A 19,558-nucleotide genomic window follows, 5' to 3' on the forward strand; every position below is an offset into this window, starting at 1 on the left:
TACCGCACGGCAAGCGGTACAGGAGTGCCAAGTCTAGGTCCAAGAGGGTTCTAACAGCTTCTATCCCCAAGCCATAAGACTCCTGAATAGCTAGTCAAATGGCTACCCAGACTATTTGCACCCCCCATGCTGCTACTGCTCTCTGTTATTATCTATGCATAGCCACTTTAACAACCCTGTCTGCATGTACATAATTATCTCAATTACCTCGATACCGGTGCCACCGCACATTGACACATTGCCTTTGTATCGGTACCCCCTGTATTTAGCCCCGCTATTGTTATTCACTGCTGCTCTTTAATTATTTGTTTTTCTTAGCTCTTATTTTTTTCTTAATTTTCATTTTTTAGGTATTTTCTTAACTGCATCGTTGGTTCAGGGCTTGTAAGTAAGCATTTCACTATAAGGTCTACACCTGTTTTATTTGGCGTATGTGACAAATAAAATGTGATTTGATTTTGATTTATTTAAACCTATTTACTACTACCTCATGCCAACAACTTAAAGGGATGGGACACGACCACTTAACGCACCCTGTTACTCTTCTGATGTTAAGTCTCACACAACCAAATACTTCTCTGCAGCTGCCACCACAACCTCAATTTTCTGCAACATTCCTGCAGTACAGTTGATAACCATTGCTATAAATGCAAAAAATCTAATCTTATTGAAACATATATCACTTGACGGCCTATCCCTCTGTACTGGTACAGATCTAATACTCACACCACTCCTCTCAGGATCCCTCATCCTTGACCCGTCTTCCTCTACTTTCTTCACTGCCTTGGCATATGACAACTTCTGCACTACTCTAACCCTGGAAACCTCAACCTGCCTCTCTCACACAGGACATTTCTGAGCCCCAGCCCCATGGGCACCCCTACAATCAACAGATACCACTACTTTACCCAATGCTACACAGTCCTTTCTCTTGTCCGTCTGCACTCTTCTCACACCTAGGAACATCCCTGCTACACACTGCTGCCACATGCCCATAAGCTTGACACCTGTAACAACGTAATGTATTCGGTACAAAAGCTTGTACAGGATAAATTATATATCCTAACATCACTTTGTCGGGCAAAGACTCAAAACTCATCAAAAGACATCAAAACTCAAAAGAACAGACAATGACTTATTTCACCACTCTCGCCACTCTGTCTGCATCACACCAAACGACGAGCATCACAGACACCGGGAATCTTCCCCTTCAGTTGGCCCTTTTCTCATATCCGGTGACGTTTGCTATTTTATAGGATCAACAGAACGTGCAACGATCTACAACAGAACTGTCAAAGGAAAAGGGATCACAGCCTGCATCCACTCCACTTCCTTCAATAAAAAGGAAACCTTATACTCAGTGTCATAGATTTAGATAAATCTGCTTATTCCATTCCATATAAATATGTACATATTATGGCAAATAATCAATATCTATATAGGCCAAAACCAGATGGCTGTTGAGATTGACAAATGACAATTACTTGAAATCACAGAAGAAAGAAAATTATATGTATAAGCAGTTGTGTGTGGAAATGAAAACACTAGACATCTTTTGCCAATACTCTTATTCTTGATTTGCATACATTTTCTGTTAATTCCCCACATTTTACTTAGTTTTGTTTTTTCCGCAATACTATATTCAATGTAGTGCTTTTTCAATGTTTACTAGCAATTTAAAGAAACTGGACTTCCATGATTGTCCCATTGTCCCATTATATTATGCATCTTGCCCAAGTCCATACAACAATAAAATATATATTTTTAAATGGCAAATAAATATGACCTGACTGTAACATCATCAACTCAAAGTTTAGATCTTAACCCTCCTTTAACACGTAGTTTCATCATAGACATGGAACACAAAAATCAAAACTGTAAATTGAACTGGACAATAATTGAAAAAAAAAATTGAATAAAAACATTGATGACAAAAAAAAAAATCTGTTCATGGTCCAGTTTCAATTGTTTCCGAGTGACAAAGTAAACACAGTTCTTTGCTCCTCCATCCTCTATGATAAGATGCCGTGTCCATGTTGGTTCATTATTTTGCATTATGTTGATGAATGTCCTGTGATGAATTCAAGGCATTCCATCATTAGTCTATTCCTTTTTAAATGTTTATAATTGTATTTATTTTGATTTATCAGTGGGTGCTGCGGCACTACTTCCCGCAGCTATGGCTCTCTGTACTCCACTTCAGACCACACACACCTCCTGCAGGTGACCCTGCAACCGGCGCTCAGACTGGAGAGGTATGTGTTGAATCATCTGCAGGATCATAAGGTCTCGACTGCCTGATGGCAACTGGTCTGCGTTCTATGCCAAAGAGACTGATGAAATGAACAACCAATATGCAACATCTATAATGGACATTTGCACAGAAGGGTGTTTTTCCCCCCTGAATGCTCACCAACTCTAGCAGTGTGTCCCTCTAGTGTAAAAAGCTTTTTGCCAGCTGCTGCATCCCAGATCTGTACGTAGCCTTTGTGAGTCCCGACTGTCACATGATTGCCCCTAAATCAGAAACAAACAGCATTAGAGTCAGCAAACCACACAAAAACACCAGATGTAAAAGGTGTTATGGTGGGACTGACAAACTGCAGATTATATAGAGTTGAATTTACTCCCTCTGACCAGCCCACGGAGGTAACAGAATCTCCCTCCACTGCTAAATCACACAGATGAGTTACCTGGAAAAATAAATCAATGCACATCTGGGGGCTTGTATAGAAATGAACAGGCACTCCAGAGATAGACAAATGCCTAAGCTTGCTTAGCACCATTAGAGCAGACCAGTCCACGAGGTTGAGGTAGAAGTCATCCTGTAGTTCTGGAGCATCCAAGACCTTGAATGGAATCTTTGTGATTTTACGAGTCAGCTTCCAAGGTGACAGTAGGAACTTCTGACTGCAAAGACAGAAAACAAACCAAATGAAATTAACATTGATTTGTAGTTAACAGTTACCACTCTGCATCTTTACAGAGAGGCTGCCATTCGATCCATTCCCCTTTTACTACTGACAGGTGACAACAAGTTGAGAGACATTCTGTTGTCCTCATCTAGTGTGGATCTCTAAGCACTGAGAGACTACCGCACATAAAATATATATTTGGGTCAGACCTTGCTCCAAATAACTCCATGTAGCTTGGAAATGAGAGATACAGTGAGACATTCTTACACCAAAGAGACTCATCTTTTCTGGTGTGGAGGGCTGCAACTGTTTGTCCTCTGTCTGGGGGTCCTTTGTTGATGTCTGCTCCAAGCAGCTAATTTTTCAGCAAAGCAGATAAGACCAGCCCATCCGCTAATAGAGAACCACAGTTACATGAATATACACTTCCCAAATCGTTTATTTGGTACACCCATCTAGTACCGGGTTGGCCCCCCTTTGCCTCCAGAACATCCTGAATTATTCGGGCATTCTACAAGGTGTCGAAATGTTCCACAGAGATGTTGGTCCATGCTGACGCGATGGCATAACGCAGTTACTGCAGATTGGACGGCGATACATTCATGCTGCCAGCAGCCCGTTCCATATCATCACAAAGATGCTCTATTGGGTTGAGGTCTGCGGACTGCGCAGGCCACTCAAGTAAATTGAACTCGCTGTCATTTTCCAGGCAATGTTTTTCCACTCCTCAAATTGAGCCGTTACGACCACACCGGGTTCGTCTGCTGCAATAGCCATCCATGACAAGAACGGACGAGTTGTGTGTTCCAAGATGCCGTTCGGCACACCACTGTTGTACTGAGCCGGTATTTGTTTGTTTGTGGCCAGCCTTTCAGCTTGCGCAATTATTGAAATTATACACTCACCGGCCAGTTTATTAGATACATCATCCCATTCACAAAAATGAATCGCTCCTACAAACCGTGAGTCATTTGGCCATGGCTTGCTATATAAAGCATGCAGACAGGCATCGAGGCATCCACTGTTCGAGTGAACCTTAAAATTGGCTAAACGAGTGACCTAAGCGACTTTGAACGTGGCATAATCGTCGGTGCCAGGCTTGCCGGATCCAATATCTCAAACTGCTGCACTCCTGGGCTTTTCATGCACAACAGAGTCTAAGATTTACCGAGAATGTTGCGACAAATAAAAAACATCCAGTCAGCATCAAACCTGTGGGCAAAAACAGCTTGTTGAAGAGAGAGGTCGAAGGAGTGCACACTGTATGCCTTTCTTAGGTGCTGGTAATTTCCTATGATGTGGCTTAGTTTGTCATGTTACTTACCTTGGTTGCTGTCAGATGTTGCATCCTTTCTTTTTCCTTTCTGACTTGGTGTTAGTGGAATTTCTGAATTCCTGTATGTTTTGTAGCCAAAACCAGATTCTCACTCATTCTAATTCATTAATGAGTTGTAAGTTCATTAATTATGCATGAAGTAGATTGAGACCAGTCTTAAAAGCCAAAAGTAACAGCGTTTATTTCAAGAGAGTACTGAAGCATACACATTTTTCCACAGGTTATAAACTGAACATGACATCATCAGTTTATCCCCCCTCTCTCCGATTCTCACAAGAGCCCATTGTTCATTAGGCCTGGAACGTCTCCCAGACATTTCTTATCTGTCTGACAAGCCATAGCCTCGCTCCTCCGTTAACTTCCAGGAGGCCCAGACAATTAATTTGTTCTGCTTACATTTTCAGTAACAGCTTAACCAATAACTTTTACTTTTCATACCATAACATAATAGTATTAGAATAAATGGTTCTAATCAATAATGTATACATAATTAATCATCTAAACTATAATTTCCTCTAACAATCCTCCCTTTGATCAAATATTATACATTCAATTCTACATCTAGTTTTATTTAATCATAAAAAATGAAAGTATAAACGAACTTAACTAACCTTTATATAGAGGTTTATCAGATTATCATATGAATAGACACATAATCAACAAATCAATTATAAATGTTTATCCAACTCTTCACATTTCATTAATCAATTCTAACCTTAACTCCAACTGTTTTTAAACCTACATCAGAATCATAACTCTTCCTTCCGAATTTTCGTCAGACCTTCATTAAAAAAACAGTTTAATCATGGAAACAAATTACAATCTAATTCCCCTTCATCTCAACACTAGTCTCATCAAACATAAATTCCCCAATGATGAAAGATCCAGATTCGTCCACTTCCTCTGTAGACATGCCTTCAGTCCTCCACGGGTTAGAACCTGGAATCGGCCCACACCGCACCATCTATTGTCATATATTATATTATTATATTATTAATATTATATCATAATATTAAAACAGTCATGCAGGTGGATACAGCCCAAAACACCGTGATTATAACACTTTTCCATTTTCCAAATGTACTATCAAACCAATAGTCAGGGAAGTATCCACCCCAGAGTTTTCTGCCAACCCGTGAACTAGGGTGTGTAAACCAGACAAGGCCTTGGTCACTGATCCATCCCAACTGTATATCCCGGAGTCAAACTACCTATACACCCCCACCGTCTTCAGCCAGCAAACATCCAAGACTATTCTATTCTGCCTAGTCATTCATTACATCTCTAAAATAATTGGTGAAGCGCTGTGGATTTTTAATAGATATAATCGATCCAATCCACATTCTCATTGAGAGTGGACCACCAAAAATACTTGTCTCTAATCCTGCCAGGATCTAATTTGTAGCTTTGATCTCATCTGCCACCCTTGGATCCACAATGTTATTAATACAAACCCTATCATCAAAAGACCCAGTCGGAGTACTTATTTTCTCCCGTTTAGTCAACACAATGAGTGTAAAAGGCATTCTCAAAATGTACCAGTACACATACCTCTGTTCAATTAGCCAGTAATACTCGGCCATCATGTCATTCTCCCACACATTCAACAGATGTGAGCCCTGAGTCTCCTTATCTTACTGACATCCCCAGATCTCAACCAGTCAGCCAAATCACTCATCACCCCATCAGTAGTAATATTCTCTGTCCCATAAGCACTATACCGGGCCAGACAGTATCAATCTCCTCTTGTCACTTTGAAGGGAGGAAGCCTAGATTTCAGAGGAACATGTGGATATAAATAGTGCAAATCCACACAACTGTTGTTATCTGGCTTTCCTGCTTTCATGAATAGCTTTACTATACAGGCTGTTCCCTTAGGTGAATAATTCCATTTCTGAACTATCCACACCGGCTCTTGGCTCTGGACAACTCCACCGTCAGTATCTGCTTTGTCAGGGACAATGCTTGTATTCAGCTGTCTATAGAGCAACCAGCTGCTCTAACTTTTTCTACCTGGAATGCCCTAGGTTATCAACTGAAACCCTTACTTTCTCCTTCCATGCTGGGTATGTAGATTTATGTAGCCTTCTCACATGCTGTGAGCTATAACTTGTTTCCATGAACTACAGAGACGTGCATATATGTCTTCCATCATAGCTACTCTTAGTCCTGAACTGCCAAGGAGTCAGACACCACTTGGTTTACATAGAACTCCACTGAGACATCCCTCCCTATCCTACTCTCACTTCCTGTTTATCCAGATCAAGTGATCTCTTATGCTTGGTTAATACTAATTTCTCGTTTAATTATGTCAATATTACCCTCTAGCCTTCTCGGGTTCATGTTGTAGGAATAAGATCTCCAACCATACAGTTTAGGATGGACAGCTCACCTATAAAGCCCCACCCTCTTCCAGAAAACACATCATTAGCAAGAGTCAGACACATTTTCACTTCTATGAACAAGAACAGTGAGGAAAGGACAGGTAAGGTATTCTTCATTCGAGAGATGGCCCCCAGAATTCTGTTAATTCCAGTTCTCCTCTCGAACTCTGTTATTGTTCGACAGTGTTAATGTGCCTTACCCTCCCGCAGTGCGATATGAATCCGGGTAGCTCTTTCAGCTTCAGCTAGCTGTCACCTTGGTATGGTCCCCCAACAAGCCTATGGGACTGGATTGAGTGACTTCACCTGTAGTTCACCTGTAGTGCATAAAATCTTGGACATACAGGTTTGGTTAACAAACAGTTTCTCATTTATTCTGTTTATTAGCTAAAAAAAATTTTTTTATTAGTTAATTATCCCGTAGGTCACATCCTATTCTAGAACACTATTTACCCATCCCCCTTTGTTACCTGGCTCTGCCCAGGTAACAACCTTACCTATTCTAAATAATGACTTAGGTAAGATTAGTATATTATCCTTCTGTTCTGACATTATCATGTAGGAGCGCCCCTTTAATTTTCCACATGTCCAATTCTCCCTTTTGTCTCCACTCAGTGACTGTTATCTACACATTCTGTTATCTTTGCTCGTCCTGGCTCCCTTTCTAAAACTTCTCCTCTCTGCTCTCCAACCTTCAAGGTCTCTGCAGTGCGGGGGAGGGCTCTTCTGTCTGCCTTTTCCCCTATCTGTCTGTAGCTCTGTTTCTCATGTTTCCAAATTTGAACTACATGTCTCACTGTTTGGCTTTATCTAAACTCATGGATTTTCTTTTAGAAAAACATGTCTATGGTGGCAATTTCTAAAGTCCTTATATAGGTTAATTAAACTATCTTAATCCTAACAATAATCTTAAATCATCACAGATGTCCTATATTCCTGTTAAATGTAATACTATTTAAAAACTTATAATAATCAAACAAAGTCTAATAAATGCTAACCATATTAGTCAGTCTCATCCTCCCCTGAAAGCATGCTTCAGTATCAGCATCTCCAACTGGAGCATCAAGCAAAGGCATCATGCCTGAAGCCTTCACCACATCTGTAACAGACTTCTTAAAACACGGTATGATGCAAGCAGCACAACACATCAATAACAAAAATACAAGAATTAGGGTCAGAAATCCAGTAACCACCATACCAGTGTACTTACCAAACCAGGCTCTCAACCAAGAGAACAGCCAGACTCCTCCACCCCCGCCATGGTCCTCATCTCAACAGATAGTGCATCAAGCCCATTAAGGACCTTAGATATTCTACCATCTGGGCTGGTGTTATTAGGAATATACGTGCAACATTGTTCACCGAACATCTTGCAGACGCCCCCCTGACTGGCAAGAAGCATATCCAAAGCAAGTCTATTCTGTATAAGACAGCCACAAATTGTCCCTACCATCAAAACCAGTCTCAGTGCCTAATTGATCAATAGCTGAATATTCTAACATTAATTACCTGAATGGGATTTTTAACACAGTGGTGGCAGGTTCGGTCAAGGGGTGGTAGAGGAGTGTGTCTGGCCCTGGTTCGTCTGGGACCTCTGGTTTTGGCAGTACCTTAATAGAAAACACACCCATCGTGTCTGTCCCGGTCCTTTGTAGTCCGAGGGTGTAAGTGCCTGCATCAGAGAGCTTAATAGTTTTGATGGTTAGTAGGATTTCATCACCTTTACAGAGTTCAACAGTGCTCCCAGGTTTCCCCATATCATGGAAAACCTATCCACCTTTGTGGGATCCCCTATGCTATAAGGATACCCTCTTCTCCAATCCCGGAACTGTCCCAAGTTGGTTATCATGTAATCCCCATACGGACACCCTCCCCCATTACAAAGGTAATGTCACCCGTCTTTTGGCACTCCTGTACACAGGGGTTAAAACCAAACAAAAACATCTCAAATTCTTCCCTGCCCCGTTGGCTCAAAATATGTTATCTTCCCCTATTTATTCTCAATGATAAATATGACTTTCTCTCTGTTACAATACCAAATCACTAATAGCCCCTTCAAAAACTTCACAGCTAATGTTGTAAAAACAGAATCCTGAACCACTTTCTCATTTGCGGTTCAAACAGTAATTCTAACCCCTCAACCAAAACTGCTTCATTTCTAATGAATTTACCTTAAAACTAGTAACTCAATATGACCACATCCATTATACAAATGACTCTCCCCTGAGGCTGATCAGACCTCAGAAGACAGTCACGATAAGGTCAAAAGGTCATACCATATTAGACATAAAGAACCCTTTATCCTTACAATAGAAATAGTCACCTGTGTAATTAAAACCCATAAAATAACAACTCATAAGGTTCCATATGTGAGCGTGCCTCTTTAAAATACCTTTGCACTAAAACAAATAGTTCTAACAATTGTTTTATGTGTATATATTTTCAGACCTTTTTCAATTTGGTCGTTTATGGCTGCTCTCTCCCCAGGTTATAATCCCAGGAAACATCTAAAATTGAGACCCTTTAAACATCCATTTTCCCAGAAAAACACAACACTCCTAACTAGCATTCACTATGCTAATTCCGATTCAGAAACTCAAAAGTGAACTATAAACTAAACCTAATGATGATTCCCCTTTAACTAAAATCATTAATCATAAGTTTTAAACACCGTCAATGTATATGTTTACTCAAATGAACGTGTTACCCGTAGATACAATTAACCCGATACATTTCTCAGTGTAAGAAATCCGTAATTTAATCCCCGATATTTAATAAATATGCATTCACTTTCTCCCATGGCTCCTTTAATTGACTTATTTTAGATAACTTCCATCTGTCCCGGAATGAAGAATCCTACTTAAACACGCATGTCTACGTATCAGGGGAAAAGCTTGAATAACCAAATTCAACCTAGCTTATTTCCCGAAACATATGCAGTTATATTTTTCTATAGAGGTTGCTTTTCAAACTTTAAATACCCTAACATGGCTCCACACAATTGAAAGTGCTCAAATTCACTGGTGTTACGTAAACAATCAACCCTGGAATCACAACCATGGAATCCATTACCACGATGTTTTACGAATCATACATCCAGTCTCTCTCTCCCTAACATAGTTCAACCCAAACAAACGCCACACCTTGATGCCTACCTAGGTATCCGCTGATAGTTTTTAGCATCTTTCCTGACAACTCTCAAATTACTGTTAAAAATGTATTTTGTAATTTACATCAACTTCTGAAAAGTCACTCGAAACCTCGATACCCACACTAACAGCCATTCAATTTGCTCCGTTATCCCCAGTCCCTGGCGACAAAAGTGCCTCGCTAGTGACGACATCATCAAGCGCTCAACCTCAGCTCCATTCGTAGCGACTTTAAATGAATTGTAAATAATTCTTGTTCGATTAACCAAACCTAATTTATCACATCAGTTCAAATCCTGAATTATAATTTGCCACCCCAACCAACATCTCTAAATTCGCTAATTTTATAAAAACCTTTCGATGGGCATAAATCGTAATTGTCTCTTTGTTATCATTTAGAATCCATTTTGCTCTAAGTAACTGTCTCGTCTTTGACTTAGTATTTTAATTACAACTCTATTCCCAATACGTTATTCACTTGTCTAATTAAAAACTCATACTAGCATTAGTGAGTGTACACCTTTAAAATACCTTGTCTCTGGGAACAGGGAAATCCCCTTACAACGACACCCAATAATTCTGATGATCCCTTCACATCGTTTGTTTTAAATCTCTTGATGTTTCATGTAACTTATTCAGTCTATCTTCAATTTGTCGTCCACCAATATTTTTTCCACTGTCATACTCTTACCACTGTGATTGACGTGCACTGTCCCTTTAAGATAATACATTATTTTTCCCCGTAAAGAAAAACAGAGAAAATAGATAGTTTTTTTTTTTAGGATACTTTAACTTCTAGTTCGAATTCCCAGGCGTTACCTAACCAAAAATCAATACTCGGAAAAACAATCACAACTTTTTACGATTAAACTATTCTTACATATTTTATAGTCCAAGCGTTGCACTATATAGCCCATTTAGTACCTTGCAGCACTTCCGTTGCAAGCTGTGGCCTCTTTACGATCATCAACGTAACTCCAACCCAAACTTCTCAGTTTACCATACTCTAACATTTAAACGTACCATGTTTTGTGCTAAATTTATCATATGTCAGTCAATTCATAAATAGCTATAACGTCCGGATAGCCCGAAATTGTATCGTATCTCTCCGTTATTCCCTACATTTAACCTTAGGTAACTTTCTCTTCCATGATACATTTGATTTAAATACGACTCCCATCTCAATACATTATTCCACCAGATCATTTTGGGCAAAATAGCGTTTTTCATCGAAATTGTCTCGCCATTATTTTTAATGCCTTCTTTTTTTAAACAAAATGTATTCAATCTAAAACACATAATAAACGTTCATTTCATATCTTTTACAAACACTGGCGTCCGTATTTTTCAGGCAGAACATACAAATATGTCAATTACAATCTAAAATCCATTTTAGTTAACCGCCTCGGCCGGGATTACAATTAAACCATTTTGTATTTTTCTTTTGACTCACCTTATCCATTTTTCTCAACATTATTATTATAATTGTCCGTACTCCCAAAACTTCGCCACCGGGAATTCCCAGAAAATCGTCCTAATTACGGGTATAGCAAGGAAAGGTTATAAATATCAGCTATCATTCGGGTTCTTTGTCTGAGTCAGATTTTGGCTGCTTCCCTTCTCCTCTCTTTGTTCTCGTATTACGGTAATCTCCCGCTAGTTTTTCGACACTTCTTTTGAGGAATTTCTAAACCATCCTTCCTTTTCTGACTATTTGTGTGTCTCTTTTATGGAAATCTTACCAATAGCTTTGACTTTTGAATCAGATATTAGGTCTGACCTTACAACTATAAGCCCAGGGTTTGTAAAGCCCTAGTTAAAATCTTATTTTCCGGTTGTGTCAGTAAAGAACGCTAATAATCGTTATCTCACGCCACTAATTGTTAGACTCCCCTCTCGCATGGAACTATCCTGTCTATAGATATGGCTTTTATCTCATTTCTTTAGATTTAAGTTTCCCTCTCCTCCTTATTTGGCTAAACAATCCTTCCTTTTCTGTCTTAATCTCTCATGATTAAGTTTAGCTCTTTTATGGAAATCTTACCAATAGCTTTGACTTTTGAATCAGATATTAGGTCTAACCTTACAACTATAAGCCCAGGGTTTGTAAAGCCCTAGTTAAAATCTTATTTTCCGGTTGTGTCAGTAAAGAACGCTAATAATCGTTATCTCACGCCACTAATTGTTAGACTCCCCTCTCGCATGGAACTATCCTGTCTATAGATATGGCTTTTATCTCATTTCTTTAGATTTAAATTCCCTCTCCTCCTTATTTGGATATTTCCGTAGTAATAGTTGAATCGGAACGATGATCAATACTGCCACTATTCAAATGACCAATCCAGTTATCTTGCATTCCTTGCTGTCTCCCCACGCCTAGTATTTTTACAAGATCACCGTCCTATCTCCCAGTACCTATTTAATATCCCTTCTTAATCTCGGGCGGGTGTGCCTCTCATGATTAAGTTTAGTTTATTTGCGGTAGTGCACATTACCACAGGTTATTTTCGAACCTGCTTCCGTGTATGTCGGTTCTACAAAACCCATTGTATGATGGTCATACACCCCTGTGGGGATAGCAAAGCTCTCACCATTGATGAATTCTCAGAACATCAATTAAAGAACTCAAATCCCCCCAAAATCGAGAATAAAGGCTACTTTACCTGGCTGCCGGCTGGGAAGCATTGTTCGTTTGAATCTAGTCACCTTTCCTGGAATCTGTGATAATACGCAGGCCTGTTTTAATTTTAACCTCAATTCAGAGGTCAGGTCTTTTGTAAAACGAGTCAAAAACTCGTCCGTGCACGATTTTCAGCGTACTACCTCAAGATACCAGGGAGGGGTATTTAGATCCGGCTCGAAGGACCAAATGTTAGTGGAATTTCTGAATTCCTGTATGTTTTGTAGCCAAAACCAGATTCTCACTCATTCTAATTCATTAATGAGTTGTAAGTTCATTAATTATGCATGAAGTAGATTGAGACCAGTCTTAAAAGCCAAAAGTAACAGCGTTTATTTCAAGAGAGTACTGAAGCATACACATTTTTCCACAGGTTATAAACTGAACATGACATCTTCAGTTTATCCCCCCTCTCTCCGATTCTCACAAGAGCCCATTGTTCATTAGGCCTGGAACGTCTCCCAGACATTTCTTATCTGTCTGACAAGCCATAGCCTCGCTCCTCCGTTAACTTCCCAGGAGGCCCAGACAATTAATTTGTTCTGCTTACATTTTCAGTAACAGCTTAACCAATAACTTTTACTTTTCATACCATAACATAATAGTATTAGAATAAATGGTTCTAATCAATAATGTATACATAATTAATCATCTAAACTATAATTTCCTCTAACACTTGGTGATCTCTCATTTTCCTAAAAACACAAATGACTTTTTTTTTAAAATGATCCATGAGCTGACTAAATTTGTCAAATTAAGCTATAGGGAGTTAATGTATCAGGGGAAATCTATTTAAATTCATTGACTTTTTGACAGCATTCCTTTTGATATAAAAAAAAGAAAGTATACTGCACATGCTTGGCCATGGAAAAAGTGGCCAGAAAGTGACATTTTTTTTTACCTGAATGCCAAAACATTTATGAGATAAAGGTGCTTAAAGTAGACCCTTTTTGCATACCCCACCATATTATGCGACATCCATGTTTTTATCACTGGAAAAGATAAACGGTTGAGTTCGATATCATTTAAAAGCTTAAAAATAGGGTTGTAAAACAATTTGATAATTTCTTAAAATTAAGCACATTAGGATTGATGTAGTTAAAGGGAAAGAGTCTGCAATGGACCTCACTGGTATCTCGTGTGATGGCAGGAATCTGTGAGTGGGAGGAATGGGAGGAGTCAACAGTAGGGAGTGATCATTACCCCATAGTATGCACAGTAGGCCAGATGGAGGTGAAGGTGTCAGTGGATGGAGTAGGCAGGTGGGTGTTTGAAAGGGCAAAGTGGGATCAGTTTCAGGAGTTAAGTGAGCGGGTGATGGCTCGGGTGGATTTGAGAGGGGAAGTGGATAGTATGAATAACTGGGTGAGAATAGCGTTAGTGGGAGCAGCTACTGAGGCGATACCTGAGAGTTCAGGGAGGAGGAGGAAAGCAGTCGCATGGTGGACAGAGGAGTGTGGGGCAATGGTGAGGAGTAGGAACAGGGCATTTAGAGTACTGAAAAGGACACAACATCCAACATCTGATTCAGTATAAGCAGGCCCAGGCTCTGGTGAGGAGAACTATTCGTCAGGCAAAGAGGTCATGTTGGTGTCGGTTCTGTGACACCATTGGAAGGACGACACCAGTGGGAGAAGTGTGGGGGATGATTAAGCGGATGAGTGGGGTCAGAAGGGAGTGGGATTATCCAGTGTTGACGACTGGGGAGGATGTGGTCGTAAGATGAGGAGATAGCAGAGATGATGGCCGAAGCATTTGTCCAAGTGCATAGCTCGGCAAATTTGTCAGAGGAGGGGCAGAGGGGGAGAGAGAGAACAAGAGAGGAGCATCCTGGAGTGCTGGATAGGAGGGAGGATGTAAATGATGGTGTTGAATGCACCATTTACAATGGTAGAGGTGAAAAGGGCAGATCTAGACAAAAAAGATCTAGAAGTAAACATTACAATGTCGTTAATGTTTCAGCTGCACACAGGGGACATCCTACTAAGTGCCTCAGTGCTAACAGTGTAACTCTGGTTCATATACACTGCTCAAAAAAATAAAGGGAACACTAAAATACCACATCCTAGATCTGAATGAATTAAATATTCTTATTAAATATTTTTTTCTTTACATAGTTGAATGTGCTGACAACAAAATCACACAAAAATTATCAAAAATCAAATTTATCAACCCATAGAGGTCTGGATTTGGAGTCACACTCAAAATTAAAGTGGAAAACAAACCACACTACAGGCTGATCCAACTTTGATGTAATGTCCTTAAAACAAGTCAAAATGAGGCTCAGTAGTGTGTGTGGCCTCCACGTGCCTGTATGACCTCCCTACAATGCCTGGGCATGCTCCTGATGAGGTGGCAGATGGTCTTTTGAGGGATCTCCTCCCAGACCTTGACTAAAGCATCCGCCAACTCCTGGACAGTCTGTGGTGCAACGTGGCGTTGGTGGATGGAGCGAGACATGATGTTCCAGATGTGCTCAATTGGATTCAGGTCTGGGGAACGGGCAGGCCAGTCCATAGCATCAATACCTTCCTCTTGCAGGAACTGCTGACACATTCCAGCCAGATGAGGTCTAGCATCGTCTTGCATTAGGAGGAACCCAGGGCCAACCGCACCAGCATATGGTCTCCCAAGGGGTCTGAGGATCTCATCTCGGTACCTAATGGCAGTCAGGCTACCTCTGGCGAGCACATGGAGGGCTGTGTGGCCCCCCAAAGAAATGCCACCCCACACCATGACTGACCCACCGCCAAACCGGTCATGGAGGATGTTGCAGGCAGCAGAACGTTCTCCACGGCGTCTCCAGACTCTGTCACGTCTGTCACATGTGCTCAGTGTGAACCTGCTTTCATCTGTGAAGAGCACAGGGCGCCAGTGGCGAATTTGCCAATCTTGGTGTTCTCTGGCAAATGCCAAACGTCCTGCACAGTGTTGGGCTGTAAGCACAACTCCCACCTGTGGACGTTGGGCCCTCATGGAGTCTGTTTCTGACCGTTTGAGCAGACACATGCACATTTGTGGCCTGCTGGAGGTCATTTTGCAGGGCTCTGGCAGTGCTCCTCCTTGCACAAAGGCAGAGGTAGCGGTCCTGCTGCCGGGTTGTTGCCCTCCTACGGCCTCCTCCACATCTCCTGATGTACTGGCCTGTCTCCTGGTAGCACCTCCATGCTCTGAACACTACGCTGACAGACACAGCAAACCTTCTAGCCACAGCTCGCATTGATGTGCCATGCTGGATGAGCTGCACTACCTGAGCCACTTGTGTGGGTTGTAGACTCCGTCTCATGCTACCACTAGAGTGAAAGCACCGCCAGCATTCAAAAGTGACCAAAACATCAGCCAGGAAGCATGGGAACTGAGAAGTGGTCTGTGGTCACCACCTGCAGAACCACTCCTTTATTGGGGGTGTCTTGCTAATTGCCTATAATTTCCACCTGTTGTCTATTCCATTTGCACAATAGTATGTGAAATTTATTGTCAATCAGTGTTGCTTCCTAAGTGGACAGTTTGATTTCACAGAAGTGTGATTGACTTGGAGTTACATTGTGTTGTTTAAGTGTTCCCTTTATTTTTTTGAGCAGCGTACATATGATTACTGCATACAATAGCTGTAGGATCGACAGAGGCATTCAGGGGAGTTAGAGGGACAAATTAGCTTACTTACATTGTGACTGCCAACGCCACTATGATAATGTACATGTGCTGCAGAATTACGTCAACTCAGCGACACAATGGTAGGGATTATCTGAGCTGGGCTTGGGCCATTGATATGTCAGTCTAAACGAAGCCTTGAAATGCATAGACAGAGTCCAGGATCCAAGATGATTTGGATGGACTCTGTCATTCCTGTAGAGCACCGTCTGTTTCCAGAAGGTGTCAAAGTAATCTATAAAAGTTGATCCAAAAGAGCTAATCTTTTAGCCAAGTGTGTAATGCCAGTAGCCTGCTGAATCTTTCACACCTGCGGCCCAACATTGGTACCGGACCTGAAATAAATTTGCCGCTTTTTGGAATCTTTCAGAGCTAAAATCAGTTTTTTTTTAAATTCAGCAGTTCTGAGCTAGCCCTCCTAATGTTATTTGACTCCACATGGACTACAACAGCTGCAGCTCCTGAAGCAGCCTCGTAATGTCCTGTGCTCGTGCTCCAGGATAGCACAGGGCTTTTGCCCTGAGACCCAAGATGTTATTTACCATAGAGCTGCCAATGACGACATCTGGTGCAATGGCTGAGGAGGTCCAGCCGTTCTTTCGCCTCGAGTGGGTTTGCAAACCCCCACGAGGACCAAAGGGCGGTGGGGCTCGATGGACCCGAGCCAGCTGCAGTATCCATCATGGATGATGAATGGGCCGGAGTCGCAGACAACCTCACAGTCCGATGATGGGGAGCTCTGAGGATCTGAATCCGAGGTAGAAGCCACCCGAGAGGGAGACAGAATAGACAGCAGGTGGGGGCGGGAGGTCCTGTATAAACTAAGTCACTTCCTTGACAAATTCCTTCACAACGGCTCTGCAAAAGATGTTTATAACTAACCCAACATAGTCAATCTGTGTCGTTTACAGTGGGAGCAAATTAAGCATAGGAGGCAGAACAAGCAAGGAGGTAGGAAAAGCCAAGTACGAGCTAGCGAGATCCTATTGGCGCGTTGTAGCACGTATTTGCATATTTCCGTTAGGGAACGCCACCTTCGTGAAGTGCGCGTGTGAACAAACTCAATTCGACCTTGCACTTCTTCTAAACCCCAAAAAATGGTATACTGAAAAATATAAATGCAACATGAGCTGAAATTAGATCCCAGAAATGTTCCATATGCACAAGAAGCTCATTTCTCTCAAATTCTGGGCACAAATGTATTTACTTCCCTGTCAGTGAGCATTTCTCCTTTGCCAAGATAATCCACCACCTGACAGGTGTGGCATATCAAGAAGCTGTATTGTATGGCGTTGTGTGGGCGAGCAGTTTGTGGATGTCAACGTTGTGGGGTTATGGTATGGGCAGGCATAAACTATGGAAAACAAACACAATTGCATTTTATCGACGGCAATTTGAATGCACAGAGATACTGCGGTGAGATCCTGAGGCCCATTATCGTACCATTCATTCGAAGTCTTCACCTCATGTTTCAGCATGATAATGCATGGCCTCATGTCGCAAGGATCTGTACACAATTCCTGGAAGCTGAAAATAACCCAGTTGTTCTATGGCCTGCATACTCACCAGACATGTTACCTATTGAGTATGTTTGGAATGCTCTGGGTCGTCGTGCACAACAGCGTTCCAGTTCCCGCCAATATCCAGCAACTTCGCACAGCCATTTAAGAGAAGTGAGACAAAATTCCACAGGCCACAATCAACAGCCTGATTAACTCAATGCAAAGGAGATGTGTCGCGCTGCATGAGGCAAATGGTGGTCACACCAGATACTAACTGTTTTTCTGAACCACGTCCCTACTTTTTTAAAATTTTATGTACAGTATCTGTGACCAACAGATGTATTCCCAGTCACATGAAATCCATAGATTAGGGTCTAATTTATTTAAATTGACTAATTTCCTGTAACTCAGTAAAATCTTAAATTGTTGCATGTTGCATTTATCTTTTTGTTCAGTACATATATCATATTGATATAAATGTATATATATATATATATATATCATATTTTCTTTCAAAAATATATGATATATATATTATATATATATATATTTTAAGATTCTGATTTTTCAGAGGCTGATGCAGCACCCATACTTCATGCAGCTATGGCTGAATATCAACTGTCAGGTGGCAAGAGCACACAACTCCTCACACAGCTGATTGCTGTGCAGAAATAAATGTGTTCTATTAAGCACAGTCACTGCACAACATTCCTAAATGCATTCTCAGTAAAATGCAACAGTTTTGAAGACAATTATTGTGAAGAGCAATGATTTATTTCTCAACAACACTTCATCCATTTTTGCAGAAGAGGGCAGCGTTTTACAATTTCAAGTGTCTGGCATGAGAATTTGAAAAAAGTAACCACGTGAAGCCTTCAGCCATTCGAAGGCATAAGCGGTCGGCCTATACTCAATTCATTGTAAAAAATCACACAATTACACTGTATTAATAAACACTGTATTGATTGGTGATTTTATTAGTGCCACTGGGAGTTTTTTTAGGACATTAAACAAGCAACAAAATCATATTTAAAGTCTGATCTAGCTGAAGATAAAGCCCATTGTGGTAAATAATGCAAAGGAGTAACCCCATGCTTCAGCCATGTAGCCAATATGCTGCATCAGACACACCTACCTGCCTGATAATATGGACCATGTACCTAAAGAGAATGCATTTCATCAATATATTTATTTATATTATAGTTATTGGGATGATTTCTTGAGTGGAATATTACATATTAAATGATTTAATATAGGCTCAATGTCATCATTGTGAGGGGGGGGGGTTGTTTTGTTTTCCAAACAATCAGTGTAAAAATCAGATTGTATGGTTGGCTATATAAAAAAGGTACTTGCCCAGACTGAAAATTAAACATTAAATCACCCACAACTGAAATTCTGAATGCATAATTCACTTTCCTGTGATCTTGGCCAGGCCAGTAATTTTCTCTTTTGGGCCAGTAGTTTTCACTTGGTACTAACCCAGTGTGTCACTGGCAAATTTCCGTGAATTTAAAACCCCGGACTGGTACCCAAGCTAACTGCCTACCATAGAGCGGCGACTTGAGTATCTGGTCAATATAATGGATCATCTGTGGGCACACACAATAATTGAAATGCATATAAACAGTGTATAAACTGAGCAGCATAATAAATCTGGTAGCAAGCAATCAGAGCAGGTGGTCAGTCCAGTTCAAATGTTCAGCAGTCTGATGGCTTGTAGATAGAAACTCTCTCACATACGATATCCCAATTGTTAACTTATATTTTCCAGTGATTAAGACAATGTATGTCTTATAATATGGTGGGGTATGCATAATAGGTCAACTTTGAGCACCTTTATCCCTTGAATGTTTTGGCATTCAGGTCCAATAAGTCACTTTCTGAGCACTTCTACAATAGGCAAATATGTATGGGAGTTTTTGTTCAAATCAAAAGGGG

The 19,558-nt window shown here is 40.8% G+C and overlaps 1 long non-coding RNA gene across 1 annotated transcript; it reads right to left on the bottom strand.

Moving 5' to 3' along the window:
- Positions 1-355: 355 nt before the first annotated feature.
- LOC112248315 lies at positions 356-13,136 on the bottom strand. The gene is made up of 3 exons (XR_002953212.2): positions 4,240-13,136; positions 2,694-2,910; positions 356-2,517 (listed from the first exon to the last, which is right to left on the bottom strand). It is a non-coding gene; the product is annotated as an uncharacterized LOC112248315 (long non-coding RNA).
- Between the last annotated feature and the right edge of the window lie 6,422 nt (positions 13,137-19,558).

Source organism: Oncorhynchus tshawytscha, linkage group LG01, assembly GCF_018296145.1.
Source record: "Oncorhynchus tshawytscha isolate Ot180627B linkage group LG01, Otsh_v2.0, whole genome shotgun sequence".
In the NCBI taxonomy this organism is placed as follows: Eukaryota; Metazoa; Chordata; class Actinopteri; order Salmoniformes; family Salmonidae; genus Oncorhynchus; species Oncorhynchus tshawytscha.